Below are 19,390 nucleotides of genomic sequence, written 5' to 3' on the forward strand. Positions count from 1 at the left end.
AGCTGGTTTCAGGCACCATTTGGGAGGTAGGTAAGGAACCAGCCCTGTAATTACGGTTATATGCTTCATTAATTCCAATTGCCATTTACCCGGTCTTGTCTAATCTATAAAATGAGTGATACTGACTCCCTCTTACCCTCTCAATTCCCACCCTTTCTCCAACCCCCCACAAACTTCCCGATGGAATGTTCAGTATGAATGTTTTATTCAGTGTAACTCCAGGTGACTGACGGTCCCTGGATGTCAGGTCTTTGCTGGGAGAAACATGCCTGAGCTCTCGGAAGGCTAATTAATGCTCCAGTCACACTGTGCTGGGAGACAAGGCGCAGGATGACTTAATAAGGGATGAAGAGAGCGCCGAAAATTACTGTCATGGAACAAAGAGAACTCTGCAAAACGTCCTTCCTTAAAATAAAATGAAGCGCAATGAAACCCTGACTCAGGAACTGGAACATTTCACAGCTTGGAAGGAGAGGGTGATGCACAATTCACTTGTGCTGGCCAGCAGCGGCGCCCCGCCCAGCACAGGGGGCGTGTGCACAGGCATTGTTCCCGGACACACCCTGTGCAGGAGCACCGCCTCTCTCAGGACTCAGCTGCATCAACCCCTGAAAATGTCCAAATAGCTACGCGGTGCCCCAAAGGAAATGAACAAAGGTGCCCTGTTCGCCTTCCTGGATGATTCTTTGTAGAGAAAACCAGGAGAGCGCGGGCCAGCCAGCTATGGACAGGATGGATCTGTGTTTCAGCGCAGACGCTGTTGGTGCCGGTCTTATGTGTGAGATAAAATGCCACATAAGAAATGTGACCCTGAACATCTCATTCTGTGAATATGCCCAGTTAGTCAAACCCAGGTGTGTACTTAGTTACACTGAGATCATTTTAATATTGTTAAGGGTGGGGAAAGAAAGCCCCATTCTGTGAATGTTTGCAGCCAGGAGGGTGGGGTAACAAAGGCAAAGGAAGGAACCACATGAATGAGCACAGAGCAGGGGCCACCCCTCTCCTGTAAGCTGTGGAGGCAAAAGGTGTGGACAGACTGGGGGAGATCAGAACCCCCTCTCTGGAACAACTTTACTCTTTCCACAAACCCCGATGGGGCTCAGGGAAGCTTATACAAATTTGTGGGCCTGTTGACTGGAATAAATTCAATTAAAAATAAAACTAGATGATTATTTTAAAAAGGCTAAGCTCCCTCGGATGGACTAGACTGGCAAGGAACTAAGGCATCTCTTTTGTGTGTGTATTAACACACACACACTCACACACGCACAAGCACACACACACACACACACACACACACACACACACGTGCTTTTTAGAAGGCCATGGACAGCACAGAGGGTTGATGCCATTCTTTTTCAATGCAGCAGTAACTAAAAGAAGCATTTTAAATGTATTGCTTCCAATATTTTAAATAATAATATTTAATGGATTATGGAAGTCATCAACCCCTTTATCTTAAATATTGGCCTTAAAAATGGCCAAGGCAGGAAATAGTTATGAACCAGAGGGTGATACATGACTGATTACCTTGTCAAGAGGCAGGAATATCGAAAACTGGGCCAGAGGAGTAAGTACAATACCAAAACTCCCTAAGCTCAAGCTTTAGCTCCGCCCTGAAACAGCAGAGAGAAGCTCAGGGACATCCTTAAAAAGAACTGTGCTGTGAGGCCAGTTTATGGTCTCAAACATGAGACTCTCCGGGGCTTGCTATCGTTTTCACACCAAGGAATCCACGTGCAGCCCTCAACGTTCTTTCTTGCTTGTCAATCATGTCTACTGTCCCATCCACAGTCTCTGTCCCCGTGACCGAATTAAGCGAAGATGCCCGCCTGGCTCTCTGAGGAGAGGATACCAAGATTCTAGAAGAAGTAACCCTTCCCCCCCCGCCCCCCACGCCTCTCCCAGGAAGGCAACGGGATTAAGAGAAGGCAGAGCAGCTCAGTGGGCAGCCTGCAGGCGCTCCTAAAGCTTCCATGTCCTCTTAATTTCAACTTGAAATGTGATTGGAGCTGATTTTGTATGAAATCAGATGGGAACTGATGCATGGAACTTAGCAACTAGAAAAAGCTCTGAAATCAGATACAAAGTCTATTTTAAAAAATGTATAGACAATGGGGCAAAATTCCCAGGATGGACGACTTGTTTCCCACCTAACTTTAGAAGAAATGGCCCAGATAAAGTTGACAAGGGGCCTCACAGGCTCTCCTCCTTCTCCCACACCTGTATGGCCTCCAGGTGTGTGAGCAATTGCACTTTGTAGTCTCGTCCCCAGTTTTACAGGCTCGCTGCACCAGAAGGTGTGGATAGTTTTCATTCAGCACTTCTATGTGGTAAGTGTGCTTGAACTCAAGTTCCTTAGATATGGGAGAGGGAACCGAGGCCTGAGGGATAAGTCACATGGTCATTTCATAGAAAAGCCAAGGACCCGTGCCCAGGCACGCTGGTTGCTCTGCCTCCCTTCCATTATAAGGTCAGTATCATGGCCCCCTCCGGCCAGGCCACAGGAAATAGATGTGCTATTGCTGAAATGCACCCTGTCTACAGAAACGAGCTCAGTCGCCAGAGATAGGCATGCGAGTCTTTAAATGTTTTTTAAACTCAGGAATCATAAAACTTGAATAAGGAAAATTAATCAGATTACACTAACTGTGAAAATTGTTGGGAGAAATTGCTGAGTGCCATAGGTCAGAGGAAAAGAAATGATTATCCTGGGAACTAGATGTGAGTGGAAGGGGGGTGGTGGCAGCTGCTGGTGTTTCACCCGGGCACTTTTCACCTTGTTTTATCTGTCAGTGACTCACTTGTCAAGGAAATGAGCTAAATCCCACTGTGAACCTAACTGCCTAAGGAACTTCCTGTGGATTCCAGACCCCACACTCACGCTCACCTCCCTGCGACACACCTGGTCTAACTCCTCCTGAGCTGATGTGGTGCCTAAATCTCTAATTGATTCGCATTTTATTTTATGGTTTCAAGGTCTATGAACCTGGATGCTTTTCAGCTCCCTGCAAATCAATATTAACGCATTGCAAATTAATTGTGTACCCTACATACATAATTTTTAAAAAATAAAAAAGCAAAAGCAATAGAAATTGATCTCCGATGAGCATCCTATAAAAACTATAAAAAAGTCAAGCTTTGAAATAGTTTTAGCCTACAAACTAAAGCTTTGAGTCTAAAATTGGGAGGTTTGAACAAACCATAGATGAGGATCTTAAAGGTTTCAGTCACTTTCGGGTATATTCGATTAAGTAGACTTTGAGGATCACAGTTTCCACTAAATTATGGGGCTAATCCTTGAGGCACCTGCAACTTTAAAAAGACATTTTGCCATCTGTGTTGCAAAAAAGTTCAGTGCTGAGGAGGGCTCTTGAAATCATTTATTCTGGAACATTTATAAACGTGAGAATTTTTTTGACGATGAATATCAGTGAACATGTGCCTCTCACTCATCTTCCATTTACAGGTCTTCTGCCTCAACCTAAAGGAGATGAAGTAGGTCATGTAACTAAAATGCTCAGGACTATAAGCTTCAGGCACAGCTTGATCAAGAGTTCAAATTATGCCGCTAATATATCCCTCTCACCTTTTGTTGCCAGTTTCTCACACTTCCACATGCTCATTCCGAACTCAGATTCTTTCCTCAAAGTTGCATGGTGGCTGCAGCATCCTTTCCTGGTCTCATCCAGAGGGAAAGAGTTTCATTCTCTCTTGGAAGCTTCAGCAATTTCTCACGACATCTCCATGGCTCTGACAGGTCTTATGCTCATCTCTAAATCAATCTGTGTGACCGGAGAAATAAATCTCAGATTAGCCAAAACTGAATAGGGTCAGCTTTAGATATGAAGCCAGTGGGTGATGGCCAGACCTTCCACAGAATTCAGGACTAGTGCTTCAAGGTAACTTGAATCTGACAGAATTCAGGCTTGGAGCTTCTGTACACCATCTGACTCCCAAGTGGAACCTAAATTTGAGACCAATATGGGGGTGGGGAGCAGAGCCAAGAGAGAGACTGATACTTGAGACCATATCAGGAGCTTTGTTTAAATTAAATACCTTTACATGCCATCTTTATGCTTCCTTTTGCCAAGCTAGTTTGAGTTGTGTTTTTGGTGACTCATTATGAAGAGCTATGCAGATACTATGGGGCCCTATGATGCTAAGACATGGAATAGAATTGCAAATCTTTTAAGTTGCATTTCCCCCAAATCTGCCACCATTGTATACTGGATCTAAATATTCACTTATTGGCCTTAGAGCTAAATACACACCTTGTATTTGGGTAAACTCTGAAGTGTGTGTGTTCTGTCCACACAGTTTCTTGGGAGAGTGTCCAGAGTTTTCAACATAATCCTAAAAAGGGCAGATGATCACATAACCTATTGTAGACTCTGGTGTAAGCATTTTTTCTAACCTTGACCCCATCTCCTTTATCTGTGTAGGGAAGCTTAAGAAATACCCTCAGTCAAAGAGGCTTCTGTGTGCATCCCAAAGGGTCTAGCAGGGAAGCTGGCAAAAAGCACAAATGAAATAAAAGATGACATCTATTATTCTAATAAAAGAGGAATATGCAAGTTAGACGTCACTCTGCTACAAAAATGGCAGCGTCCATAGCCACACGATGCTGGCTCCCAGTGCTCTCAGCCCCACCAGAGTCCCACAGTCTGGCTAGGAGGCACTTGTGCCCCCACCAGCTGATCCCACCACCAGCTGAGGCAGCCCTGGGTATGCAGCTGGGAGGCGGCTGGGAGGTGGCTGGGAGGCCACCAGGCCCCACACACCGATCCCCATGCCTGCAACCAATCCCAACAGCCAGCAGAGACAGCCTGGGGTGTGCCGCTGGGAGGCTTCAGATCCCCACACACCTATCCCTTCCATCAGCAGCTGGGGTGTGGGGCTGGGAGGCACCTGGATGTTCAGCCAGGGGTCATGTGGCATGCACCCACTCCAGTAGCGGATCAAGCCTGGCTGCTCTGCAACATCTGGAGTGTCTGGGGCTGAGCAGTGAGGCTGGGTTGTTTGGGCCTATGGGCCGACCAGGGTTGTGGGGACCAAGTGGACAGGCAGGATCCGCTTACTCCAGTGGCAGATCCAGCCTCACTGCTCCAGCCTCTGGCATGGTTGGGCCTGTCAGCCCCTCCATGAGACTGGATGTTGTGGTCAGGGGACACACAAGTGGGCGAGGAGTTGACTCTGGGTCTTCTGGCACAGGGGAACTTGATGCTGTGTTCCAGTTTATGCTGGACCAGACTCTGACAGCAGGGAGAAGGAAGTCCCATCCCCACAGAATCAGCCATTGGTCAGACAGCTTTCAGTGGTCTGACAGCCATCTGACAGAGGGAGGAGGAAATCCCACCCTTAGAGAATTGACCATTGGTCAGACAGCTCCCTGCTACTGATAGCCAGGACTCTCATTCACCTGACAGCAAGGAGGTGGGACTATGTCTAAACATCAACTATTGATACAAGGTAGTTCTGCAGCCAAAAAAAAAAAAAAAAAAAAAAAAGAAAAAAAAAGCCGGCAGGGAAGGCAGTTAGGAGGAAAGTTGGGGGCAAACAGGCCGGCAGGGGAGCAGTTAGACATCAATCAGGCTGGCAGGGGAGAGGCTAGGGGTAATCAGGCTGGCAGGCAGAAGCAGTTAAGGACAATCAGGAAGGCAGGCAGGTGAACAGTTGGGAGCCAGCAGTCCTGGATTGTAAGAGGGATGTCCAACTGCCACCGGGATCCAGCCTAAACAGGTAGTCAGATATCCCTCTAGGGGTCCCAGATTGGAGAGGGTGCAGGCTGGGCTGAGGGAACACCTGCCCCCCTCCCCAGGCTCCATGCACAAATTTTGTGCATCGGGCCTCTAGTTGGTTAATAAAATTATATAGGTTTCAGGGTAACAATTCAATGATACATCATCTGCATATTGCATTGTGTGTTCATCATCCCAAGCCAAGATCCCTTGCATGGCCATTTACCCCTTTACCCTCTTCTACCTCCCCATACCCTTCTTACCCCCACTCCTTTCTTTCCCCTTTAGTAATCACCATATTGTTGTCCCTTCCTGAGTATTTTTTGTTGTTGTTGTTTTGTTTAATTCCTTTACCTTTTTCACTCAGCCCCTTCTCCCTTCCCCTCTGACAGCTGTCGGTCTGTTCTCTATAAGTCTGTTTCTATTTTCTTTGTTAGTTTATTTTGGTTATTAGATTCCACATATGAGTGAAATCATACGATACTTGTCTTTTTTTCTGACTGGATTATTTCACTTAGCATAATACTCTCCAGGTCTATTCAAGCTGTTGCCAAAGGTAAGATCAAAAATAAAATTAAAAAGCAGTATCTAAGGGTGGGAGCCTGGAGGCTACTCATCCTTTGACTCCAGTCACTCTTTTATGGAAGAAAAGCACAAGGAAAGAACTGCAGGTTGAGAGTCCTGCTTCTGTGTCTGTCTAGCTCAGGGTAGATTCCACATTGCCTGGAGGTATCCTGACCCAACACAGAGCCAGCGTGTTCAGTTCTGCTTTGCCAGGACAATATTGTAAGTGTTACATGGCAAATATGGGCTCTTCTGTGAGAGGAGCATTCACTGATGTATTCAGATTGCCTTGTGGGCTGGACTAATTGAGTAATTAAGAATTTGATTGCTAATTACCTGCCCTGGGGAACAAGCACAGACAGAAGCCTGAGGGGAGAAAGTGAGAGATTTTGTTGGAGTCCACCATGAGGCTGGGAGAGACAGGTCTCTCTGGCTGTGGAAGTGTTTAACTGCAGCCTCAGAGGATGACTGAATAATTGTCCCTTTGAAACTCATTCATTCTTTGGCAGATTTCAGCTGCTATTGGTAATTTGAATGAACTATTTCCTTTAAAATTTTTAAATCGGTTTCTTTGTCTTTTTAAAAAATATATATATTTTATTGATTTTTTACAGAGAGGAAGAGAGAGGGATAGAGAATTAGAAACATCGATGAGAGAGAATCATTGATCAGCTGCCTCTTGCGCACCCCCTATTGGGGATATGCCAGCAACCAAGGTACATGACCTTGACTGGCATGGAACCCGGGACCCTTTAATCCTCAGGCTGACCCTCTATCCACTGAGCCAAACCGGTTTCGGCCTTTTCTTTGTCTTTATACATACAGAATTGCATATAAATATTTAAAGTTAAATGGAAGTATTTAAATTGATCATCATTAGTAAAGTTTCATAATAAATAGCAAAGGTTGATCTTGCTTGTATTATATACTAGGTGTTAAGTATTTTACATATATTAGTACTAGCAACTCATTTACTATTTTCAACAACCCAACGAGAGAGAGCATTTTTAATATTACTAGTTAAAGGGGTACTGCTTTGAGATATGGAGCTGCCAGGTGCTTGTTCAAGGCTACATGGATACTAAGTGGTAGAGACAGAATTTAACTCATGTTGTCTGGTCTTACAACCCACACTGTCAAAACATTAGAGCTGTTGTCCCCCTGTTTCTGATAACTGAGAAGACTACTTCTCTGGATGGAATGTATCACTTTTTTTCTGGCTGCTTTCAAGAATCTCTTTTTTATCTTTGATTTTCATCAGCTTAACTCTGATGTGTCTAGAAATGGTTTTATTTGTATCAACTTTGCATTGTGTTCGCTGGGTTTTTAAGTGTCTGAATTAAAGTTTCTCACCATATTTGGGAAATATTTGACCATTATTTCTTTTGTTCTGTTTTGTTTTGTTTTGTTTTGTTTTGTTTCATTGTTTCTCCTTTTTCCTTCTTTTTTCCCCTCTTCTTCTTCCTCCTGCTTCTTCTCCTGAAACATTCATTATACATACAATAGCCCTCTTGATGCTGTTCCACACGTCTCCAAACTCTTAATTTTTTTTATATTTTTCCCTTCCCTTGGTTATTCAGATTGCATAATTTTTGTTGTCTATCTTTAAGTTTACCAGTTCTTGTCTTTGCTATGTTATTAGAGTGAATTTTTATTTTAGATATCAGATTTTTTAAGTTTATAATTTTTATTTAAAAATGATTTTATCTGTTGAGATTTCTAAACTTTATTTCAAGCATTTTAAAATTTCCAGCCTAGTTATAAAAGCTGGTTAAAGTCTTTGCTTGTTAATTTTAATATCTGAATTAGACTCAGGTTTGGTTTTAATAGATTATCTTTTCTCTTGAGAGTCACATTTCTCTTGGGATAATGAATAAGTTAGATGATATCCTCATCATTGTGAATAGTATGCTACAGAAACTTTAGATTAAGCTATGCTCCCCTGAAGAGTATTGCTTTTTTTTAAAGCAGGAAGTTAACTTGGTTAAATTCAAATTATAGAAATCTCTCCCTCGTCCTTTAGGTGGTAACTTGTATTTCTGTTCAGCCCTTCTAGACTTAAATGGGCTGTCTGAACTTGTCCCACGCGTTCAGGATTGTGGAGTCAGCCAGTGACTTGGTCAGAGTTCACAAACAGCATTTGGTGTTTCCTCTATATCTGGGTTTTTCCTTTCTGGTATTTCCTTCACTTTACTTTTCAGCAGCTGTGATTGCCTCATACCCTATATTCTAGTTATTCCAGCCATCAGGAATGCAGTTTTATCTCATAGTTGTAACTGTCCTGCACAGTGTAGACTGAGCATGCCCTCAGGATAAAAGCCACTAAAAACTGAGACACTCACTCAGTGCTACTCTTTTCTCCCAGGTGTGTCTTCCCTCCACTTTCAGCCAGCTCTCCAGTATCTTCTGTTAGTTCTGTTTCTATTTCTCCAGGATGTATATTTGGTGCCTGAAAAGAGATGGATTTAGAGGAACTTCTGGGGCATAATAGAAGGTCCTACAACCCACAGTTTTAATCACTGCTTCTCTAGCAAAGTAGTTGATATTCAGAAGGACTAAAGCAACCAGAATCTTGAAAGTGATGTTTCTTTTTCTTTTCTTTTCTTTTTAAAAAATATATTTTATTGATCTTTTTACAGAGAGGAAGGGAGAGGGAGAGAGAGTTAGAAATGTCGATTAGAGAGAAACATTGACCAGCTGCCTCTTGCATACCCCCTACCGGGGATGTGCCTGCAACCAACGTACATGCCCTTTACTGGAATCGAACCTGGGACCTTTCAGTCTGCAGACCGACGCTCTACCACTGAGCCAAACCGGTTTCGGCTGAAAGTGATGTTTCTTAAAACACTACAGTCCATCTTCCTGTGATCTATGATTAGATGGAGGAATGGGTTAATTTCATTAACTCTGTAAGCATAGAATTTTATTATCTTCCCAGCTTTTAAGTGTGTAGGGCATGTAACAGAAAAAGACCTAGCACGTAAGTGAAACTTTACAATAGTGCTGCATATGCTCTCGGTTTGTTTCTTAGAGCTCCATCTGTTAGGCTTTGTGTTTTTGCCCATTTTATGCATGAGCATCAATTGACCCCAAAGTGGTTGAGTCTCTGGCTTGTCCCTGATATGCACAGCCAAGACTTTTAACCACTGTGGTGGACAGACTCTAGGATGACTCCCACTAATCCTTCCTTCCTAGAATCACACCTTTTTGTAATTCCTTCCCTTTGAATACAGGTAAGGTAATGGGCTATTATTCCTTTGATTAGAATACATTATATAAGTGTCTACTTTATTGGACTGGAGCAAAAGACTCTCTCCACTGACTTGATCAAGTGAGCAGTAACGTTGAGAAAGGCCTCATGACAAGAAATTGTGGCTGGACCCTAGGAACTGTAGGTGTAAGGGTGGCCCTTGGCTGATGGCCAGGAAGAAAAGGCAGTGGCTGAAACTGGTTTGGCTCAGTGGTAGAGCATCGGTCTGCGGACTGAAAGGTACCAGGTTAGATTCCGGTCAAGGGCATGTGCATCGGTTGTGGGCACATCCCTGGTAGGGGGTGTGCAGGAGGCGGCTGGTCGATGTTTCTCTTATTGATGTTTCTGGCTCTCTATCTCTCTCCCCTCCTCTCTGTAAAAAATCAATAAAATATATTAAAAAAAAAAAAAGAAGAAGAAGAAAAGAAAAGAAAAGGTGGTGGATCCTGCCAACAGCCTGGGTAGCTTGGAAGTGGACCCTTCCTTGGTCATGTCTCGGATGAGACTGCAGACTTGGCTGATGCCTGGATTGCAATATGGCAAGATTCCAGAGCAGAGGACCCAGCAAACTGTACTTAAACTACCCAGGCACAGAAACTCTGAGATGATAAATGATTGTTATTTTAATTCACTAATATTGCAGTATTTTGTTATACAACATAGGAAATATATACAGCTATAAAGTCAATTTCTCTGGACAATACCACTGCAGACTGCAATGGAAGCCTGTGTAACCTTGCTAAGAACACATGTGTTCTCCATAGGTAACAAGGAGGGACCACCTCATCTTGCAGTATTGGCAAAAGTATCTGCAGATTATGGATGTTCAGCAGAAACAGAGACATACACAGGCTGGAACAACACAATAAAATATGAAAAAAAAAATTATCCAATGCAACCTCAGAAATCATTGTTAACCACTTACAAATAATAAAACACTTTGTCTACATCAATAATTGTTTTTCCTGTTTTGTCTACATCAATAGTAGTAATGTCTTTGTTACTCCACTCAGGAAAAACAAACAAATAAATAAATAACAACCCAGTGTGGAGTGTTACTATATTGGATTAGTATATTTGCAGTATTCAGACTTAGATATGGGGTGTGGCATCCCCAAATATATTTTGTGGGACATGGCTTGTCAAGAAGGGTGTGATCTTGCTTGTGCTTTTTGAGTTCCTTTTAAGAAACATGACAGGTTCCATGTCTTGCAAAACCTATTTTTACTGTACATTTCCTTGTTAAAAAGGCTGAATGGGCATCATTTAGTTCTTAATCTCAGACAGTGTTGATCTGCTCTTAACTTGCAACACAAGGAAGCAGCTGATGTGATCAGAAAAGCTTTAAGGCAATTTTCAATAAAACTTTATAGATTCAAGATTGCTTCTCATCTATTGATACACCCATCATCAAAAAGTCATTTCAATCCAGAAGAAAATTGGATGTATCTACAGTTCTATAACTCAAGACCATATAGTGGGAGCTCTAAGATGCTTCCCAGTTCTAAAATTCTTGCATTTTAGGATTCCACCATCTATATTCATAACCACAACTTCCCTACCCCATCTTCTCTCATAGTACTTTCCTATGTGCCATCCTCTTGAACCACGAGAAATTAAAAATATTACCAAATCACCTCTGGGCCAAAGAGGTAGAAGTTATCCAGAAGGCAAGGGATCTCTTCAGTGAATGGCAGAGTCTTTTTACCAGGACTTTAACAATATTACACATTTTAACCTATAAATATTTTTCTCTATACCCATTTCTACATTTTTAAAAAAATTTCTCTCTAGTTCTTTTCTGGAAAAGAAGACAGTTTTTCCAGCCTTCCAGAATGGACAGACATTTCTCCCTTTCTCTTTCTCACTCTCTCCCCCCCTGTTCCTCCCCGCTCCCTATTCAAACAGACACTCAGAGGCTTCCTCACATTTCCCCTGGTTACCTCCAGCAGGCACCGTGGACTCTGCGGCCAAATGAAAAGCAAGGCTGCAGATGGTACCGCTTATGAAGTTTAGGGCAACAATTTATCTTTCCTTCCCCCCTGGTGTTGTCACCACTGCCCTCTGATTCTCTACCCTTAGAAACTGGGGACAGAGAGGATGAGCAGCTGCTTTGCCTGCTGCTCTGAATAATTCATGCCAGGCTACCCTCCGGCTGGCTCGGTAATATCATCGGCCTTATTTAATACCAAAGGGAAGGGAGGGCCTCCTGAGATTTTTCAAAGAATGGATTTAAAAGGGATAACATTTTTTAAACCTCCAGATTTCCCAAGCTTTTTCTCCCAAGTAAATAAAGTACAACACAAATTAAATGGACAATGGAACTTTAGTTCTTTTTGAAACTCTTCCTGAAGAGGAATTAATTGAGCACGAGACTTACGTTTGCTTTGGGAACTATATCATCAGCTTAATAATTTGTTTGGGGTATTTGCTAGGCTGTACGCCCTCTGTTGGGCACTGGAGGAGTGGGGGATGAACAGACACATGGATCCCCCATATATGCTGGAGGAGGAGGCTGACATATAAAAGAACTATTTAATAACCATTTAAAAGATTCTATGTACATTCTCTGCTCTAACAGTGGGACTCGTGGGACTCGAGTCAGTCATTTATTTTATGAACTAGAGGCCTGGTGTGTGGATAGAGTCCCTAGGCCTGGAGATAAGGGCCAATCAGGTTCCCAGTCTCTCCACCTCCCTGCCTCTTCCTTCCCTTACTCCCTCAGCACCATGTTACTGCTTCCTGTGGTCCACCATGTTCCGCACCACCCCCTGGTGGGCATCACATCATAGCAAGGGATCGAACTTCCGGTCTTCCTGTGGAACTCCTGAGGGGACACTTTGCATTAATATATATTAGCCATATATATATATATATATATATTTGTATTTAAGAGCTACACACCAAAGACTGCAAGAGGGTTGAGACAATAGCAATGAGTGTGCAAGGACAATGCAATGGCTGCCTTATGGAGACAAGGCCAAGGGCATGGTCCAGATGTAAATAAAATATTCTCATGGCATGAAAGACAGTTTCAGCAAGAGCATTTTCTTGTTCACATATATCCATTTATTCATCCATTCATTCATTTAGATGCTTCTGAATTATTTTCTACACTACAAGGCACAGATATTTCTGTGGCTACTGAGATGGATGTACCCCTTTTCTCATGGAACTATAGTTTTGGAACGAATGAAAAATGAGAGAAGAAAGAGACAGATGCTTATGTATTGCAAATGGAGATAAGTTCTGGGTCAAGGTCATAAATGGGAAATATGCTATGTTTTAATGAGTTATTCATTTTTTAATTTTAGTTTTTATCTTTATTGTTGAAAGTATTACAGATGTCCCACTTCTAGGAATATATCATAAGAAGCCTAAGACTCCAATCAGAAAAAAAAATACACATCCCTATGTTCATAGCAGCACTATTTAGAATAGCTAAAATATGGACAGCCCAAGTTCTATCAGTCGATGAGTGGATAAAAAATATGTCATACATTTACACCATGGAATACTCTGCAGCTATTACCCTTTGAGACAGCATGCAAGGACCTGGAGAACACTATGCTAAGCAAAATAAGCCAGTCAGAGAAAGACAAGTATCACATGATCTCACTCATATGTGGAATCTAATGAACAAAATAAACTGACAAACTAAATAGAACCAGAGACATGAAGTTGCCTTATTTAATGCTTATAAGTGACCTTTTTATAGGATTACACTCTTTTTCCACATGTAAAACCCAAATCTCACTGGGTCAGAGGTATGTTTTAAAACACGAGACTGATCAAATTACATCCAGGCACCACCATCCATGGCTTCCCATTGTGTTAGGGTAAAGTTCAACCCCTAAGCCTGCTTACAAGGCCCAGAATGACCTGCCCTTGTGTGAAAAATGAACTGGTAGGACATGGAAGAGGCTATTGGTCATGATAGACAAGGCCAAGACTGAATGCAAAGACCTCTACTTACTTATGTTAAATTGGCTCTTTTACCTGCACAATTCTGTGCCTGTAAAGAGAACCCATTCAGCTCTAAAAGCCCACAGAGATTCATTCTAGTTTACTGTGACTTAATATTTGTCTTCATGTTGCATCCTTTGCTCATATTTTCTCATTTTTATCTGTAACAGCATGGCCCTGGAACAGCTGCCAGATGTTGCACTATGGCCCTGGCCCGATTTCACTCTATCTAGTGTCAACGCTGCATATAAAGGAGCCAGATTGTTGGCTTCCTTTCATGCCAACAATCCTGGAAATCTGGATCCCAAAACACTGCTGACATGTTTTTCCTCAGCTTTACCCAGTTTGGCTGCTGAGGCATTTGCTTGGTGAGTGAGTGGTGGGGTTTCCCTGATGTAGAAATCACAACAGAACAACATGCTTTCAGAATGAAGACTGACAAATGTTACCCAGCTGATGACCAGGGCATATTTTGGCTACTTGCTACTACTGAGCATGGCTTGTTAAGCTAATAATAGAAGTTTAACTAGAATCATCTTAAACTAGACAAACAATTTTCCCATGAGATATACTTACTAGTATATTACATCTTTTTCTCCTAATGTCCAGTTATAGCATTTGATAGTTATGTTTCACATGTCTGTTGCACACCATTAGTATAAGAGCAGTTGACAGGAAACATGACAAGAGTTTTGGGACCCGTGAAGTCATCTGAAGAACAGTTGGAGCTGGTCCTGTCATTGGTGCTGCCAAAATGATGGTGAGTTGTTATGGTATCTGCCGGGTCCTTTAAATTACTTGATCATGAAAGTTACTTAAAATACCCTTATTAGAAATACCATATAATATTTCACTTATATGTTGAATCTAAATAAATAAATAAACAAAAATTGAAAGAGACTCATAGATAGAACAGACTGATGGTTGCCAGAGGGGAGGGTGTTTGGGGAATGGGTGAGAAAGGTGAAGAGATTAAGAAGTTCAGATTGGTAATTTCAAACTAGTTTTGGGGATATAAAGTACAGAATAGGGACACTTGAAGTCCCTATAGGGACCTTTGAGGTTAATAAAATTGTAGTAACTATTCATGGTGCAGGTGGGTACTGAAAATATTGGGAGGAACACATTTTAAATCAAATAATTATCTAACCACTATACTGTACAACTGAAACTTACATAAAATTGTAATTGAAAGAAATGATAATTAAAATAAAATACAATACCTTTATTACTTAGAAATAATTTAAAAAAAACAATTAATTGTATATTAGAGAAAAATTTGGTTTAAAGATGATCATGGTATGTTCAAAGAAAATTTTATTTATTTAATTATTTTAAATATATTTTTATTAATTTTTTTTTTCTTAGAGAGAGAAAGGAGAGGGATAGAGAGATAGAAACATCATCATAGATCAGCTGTTTCCTGCATCCCCCTTATTGGGGATGGATCCCACAACCCAGGAATATGCCCTGAACAGGAATCAACCAGTGATCTCTTGTTTCCTGGGTCGACTCTCTACCATTGAGCCACAGCTGCCAGGTGGTTAGGAGAAAATTTTAAACAAATAATTAAAATCCGATGTTAATTACTTTTGTTCTGGATGTTTTTTTCTACAAAGAAAACCTCCTTGTTATTAAAATTGCTATAAGGAAAAATCTTTGTTAAGATAGAATTTTAAAACCTCTTAATGCCTAACTTGATTTTTTTCTTTTAAAAAAATTGTTTTTCTAATTCTCTTTTTGGACAAGCCAGTTCTCCTAAGAACTCGGACTCAGAGACTCCTGCGTGGCCTCAGTCCCATTTCTGCCACCCTCCAGCAAGGCTTTGGATGAGTTCCTTAGTCATTTCAAGGCTCAGGTTTTCCACTTGCACCATGAGATCATCCCAGTGGCTGCTATCATAAAGTTACTGTGAGGCTACGTGAACTCCTAATTGTGAGGTGCTTTGAGCAATGCTTTGTGTATCATAAACACTCAGGAAGGGTTACTGTTACTGGATAGTGAGAAGCTAGGAAAATTTCTAAGCAAGTGGAATAGGGAAACTGAGGTAAGATAATGAAACAAACCCAAACAGTTTGGGCAGTGTTCAGCTAGTTTGCGGCTAGATCTTATCCTTCCCAACCAAGGGTGCTTGAGAACAAAGGGTAATACCCCTCTTCACTAACCAAACAGTGCAGAAGAGGAGGGGGTGGGTGGGGGGTGGTGGTTAATGCCTCCTTTTCCTAACCAGAGAGTGCACAGCTTGCATCACCCTGGACCCACAGGGCAGGAGCGGGGAAGGAGGAAGGAGAAAAGTGAGAGTTTTTCTCACCCGCTAAACAAAAAAGTCAACAGGCTTGGGACTTGGCCAGATGTCCTCATAAATTCTGGGAAAAGCCACAACCAAGTAAAGGGGGACCCTGAATCTAACCTGTGCCCAAGATAAACAGCAGAGGAATCTTTGGATCCTGTGACAGTCAGCCCTTCTGCCCAAGTGATAAGGACTCTGGAGACAGACCAGACCAGGGGGGAAAAGTTAAAAAAAAAAATAAAGTCAGTGGTAACTCAGTGTCGGGAATTCCTTTGTAGTAAGACATGCAGACCTCTCTCCAGATCTGGCTAGGAGATTGGCTTCATCAAAACAGCAGCATCCTACACTCCTGTTGGAGACATTCTGCTTGAGGCAAAACAGGCCAGGTTGTGTAAACCAGCCTTTTTCAACCACTGTTCCGCGGCACACTAGTGTGCTGCGAGATGTTGCCTGGTGTGCCGTAGGTGCAGACAAGACAAGAATTTTATAATTTTTCACTATTTTGTTTACTTAATATTTCATAATAAAGTAATTATAAAATACTTTCTTTGTGTTTATTTGATTCCTATTCAAGAGAATTACTTTATATATAGTCAATATAGGCACAGAGTTAAATTTTTTAACATTTTCTAATGGTGGTGTGCCTCGTGATTTTTTTCATGAAACAAGTGTGCCTTTGCCCAAAAAAGGTTGAAAAACACTGGTGTAAACTACCTGAGAAATAGCTCAGGAAGGCCAGGTCTTTGTCCTGAGGGGCCAATCAGGGAGTGACATACCAACAGTGGGAGGGGAGGGGAAAAAGAGGTATAAGAGGAGGGACTGCCCCTCCATCTGGGCTCTTGCCTGGGTTTTTGCCTGCTGCTGCGCCAGCCAAGGTTTGAGCCCAGATTCGAATCTGTAATAAATTCTTGCATGCTTAATCAAATTGGCTCCAGTGGTTCATCTCTTGGGGACTTGCTTTGTAACAGATCCCCACCAGACTCGCCTCTCAGGCTTTACTACGATGCTGTCGTGAGGGGTCACTTGTTTGAATTCCTTCCTACCACACTGACCAGAACCAAGGAGGGGACAGTCCTCTCCCGCCCACTCAGGGGTATCTGATAACAGCTTTTCTGGGGTTCCCAGTGCCTCTGACAGTTACTTGTCATTATTATTATCGATATTATCATTTCACAGCATGACAGACTGCTTCCTGCCCTTGACATTATTTTTCATTCTACACATTTTTACATTCCTTACCCAACCTGATGGGGAAGAGAACACCGCCTGTTTTGTAGTGGGGAAAGGAGGAGCTTGCATCTGGGAAGTTAAGACCCTCTCAGGTTTATTTCATGGAGCAGGCACCCAGGCCTCTGCCAGACTGTGAGCCCGGGGTCTTTCTGGGCCACTGAGCCTATTTGAGGCCTCTCCTCAGTCCTGACACCGTAGCCAGACTGAACAGGGTGCCTGGGGAGGTTAGAAAACCATCTCACAGGAAGAAAAGGGAAGAAGGTATTTCTTTCCACATATGCAGAGTCTCGACCTGTTTCTGAAGCAACTGGATGGTACTTGCAGCGTGCTGATTAGAGTGAAGTCTCCCGTGGCCACCCTCAGGACGTCTGCACTGATAAGAGTAATTATAGTTTGTGTGAGCTGTCAGCTCCCAGACCATGGAGCTCACAGGAAGGCCCCGGGTCTTCCAGGATGGCCAACAGGTAGGAATGATATCTTCATACTCTTGGCCTCCATCTCAATCAGAGCTGAGAGCTTATAAATATGCATTTAGATGAATTAATCACAGCATTGCTCTAGGAGTTGAGTGCTTGATGTAACTGACAGTTGTATGTTAAAATGACTAGTAGACAAAATTTAGGATCCCTTTCTCCCTTTCTTTGCAAATAAAGAGAACAGTACTGTGCTGTTTCAATCAGATGTGCATTCCTTTTGTTTAATAGTCAAGGATGGCTGTTTATGGAATGACTAAACCCCTTTGTCCATTCAATTTATGATCCAGAGATATGATTATATTTGGATACATATGGAAACTAAATTACCTTGTAGTCATTAATATTGTTTTCTACCCACTGAATCTGTAATGAAAGACAATGATCCCAACAAAATAGGAAACATAAAGAAAATGCATTAAAGAAAAAATTGGTAAATGGGGTTTTACCAAAATGCTTCCCCCTCTCCACCCTCCAATAGACAATGTTAAGCCCTGGATGGTTTTTCAATGGTTAGAACTTTGGCCTCAGCCCAGAGGGTCTCAGGTTTGATTCTCAGTCATAGGTTTGATCCGTGGCCCTGGCTGGGGCGAGTTCAGGAGGCAAGCACTGGACTTGTCTCTCTTACATCGATGTTTTTCTCTGTCTTTCTGTCTCTTTCTCCCTTACTCCTTCCCTTATACTCTCTCTCTAAAAAGATCAGTGGGAAAAACATTCTCGGGTGAGGATTAAAAACAAAACAAAACAAAACAAAACAAAACAAAACAAAACAAAACAAAACAAAAAACACATTAGGAGAATAAAAACACCGAGAGAAATAGTTTGTAAAGCACATATCTCATAAAATACTTGTGTCCAGAATATGTAAAAAAAAAAAACAACAAAACTCTCAAAATTTAATAAGAAAACAAATAACCTAATAAAATATAGGCAAAATATTTGCACAGACTTCACTAAAGAAGATAGACAGATGGAAAATGAGCATATCAAAAAAAACCTCAAAATTATTAGTCACTAGGGAAATGCAAATTTAAACTCCAGTGAGATACCATTACAATTTATTGAAGTGCTATAAATTAAAAAGACTGGCAATACCAAGTGAGGGTAAACAAGTGAAGATATTAGAATGTTAATACTCTGATGTTGGAATTAAAAGTTTACAACCACTTCAGAAACATAGTTTGGCAATTTCTTGAAAAGCTAAATATATATTTATCATAAGAACTAGCCATTCCACTCACCCGAGAGAAAAATGCATTTTCCATACAAAGCTTTATATACAAGTATTTATATAAACTTTATCTGTACTGGTCAAAATATGGAAACAATCCAAATATTCATCAGTATGTGTTTGAATAAATAAATGTTGGTATACCCATACAATGGAATACTACTCAGCAACCAAAAGGAATGCACTATTAATAGATGATACAACATGAAGGATCACAAAACAATTATGTTCTGTGAAAGAAGATAAACAGAAAGGGTTTATATATTTTTTATTTTAATATATTTTACTGACTTTTTACAGAGAGGAAGGGAGAGGGACAGAGAGTTAGAAACATCAATTAGCTGCCTCCTGCACACCCCCGACTGGGGATGTGCCTGCAACCAAGGTACATGCCCTTGAATGGTATCAAACCTGGGACCTCTCAGTCCTTAGGCCAATACTCTATCCACTGAGCCAAACCGGTTTCGGCAGAAAGGGTATATTTTATATAACCTTTTTATCAATCTCCAGAAAATGCAAACTAATGTTTTGGTCCATCTGGGCTGCTGTAACAAATCTACCATCACTGGGTAGCTGATAAACAATAGAAACTTATTTCTCACAGTTCTAAAGGCTCGAAATCTGAGATAAAGATTTAGTGAC

The sequence above is a fragment of the Pipistrellus hanaki genome (assembly GCF_964339955.1).
Source record: "Pipistrellus hanaki genome assembly, chromosome: 6".
In the NCBI taxonomy this organism is placed as follows: domain Eukaryota; kingdom Metazoa; phylum Chordata; class Mammalia; order Chiroptera; family Vespertilionidae; genus Pipistrellus; species Pipistrellus hanaki.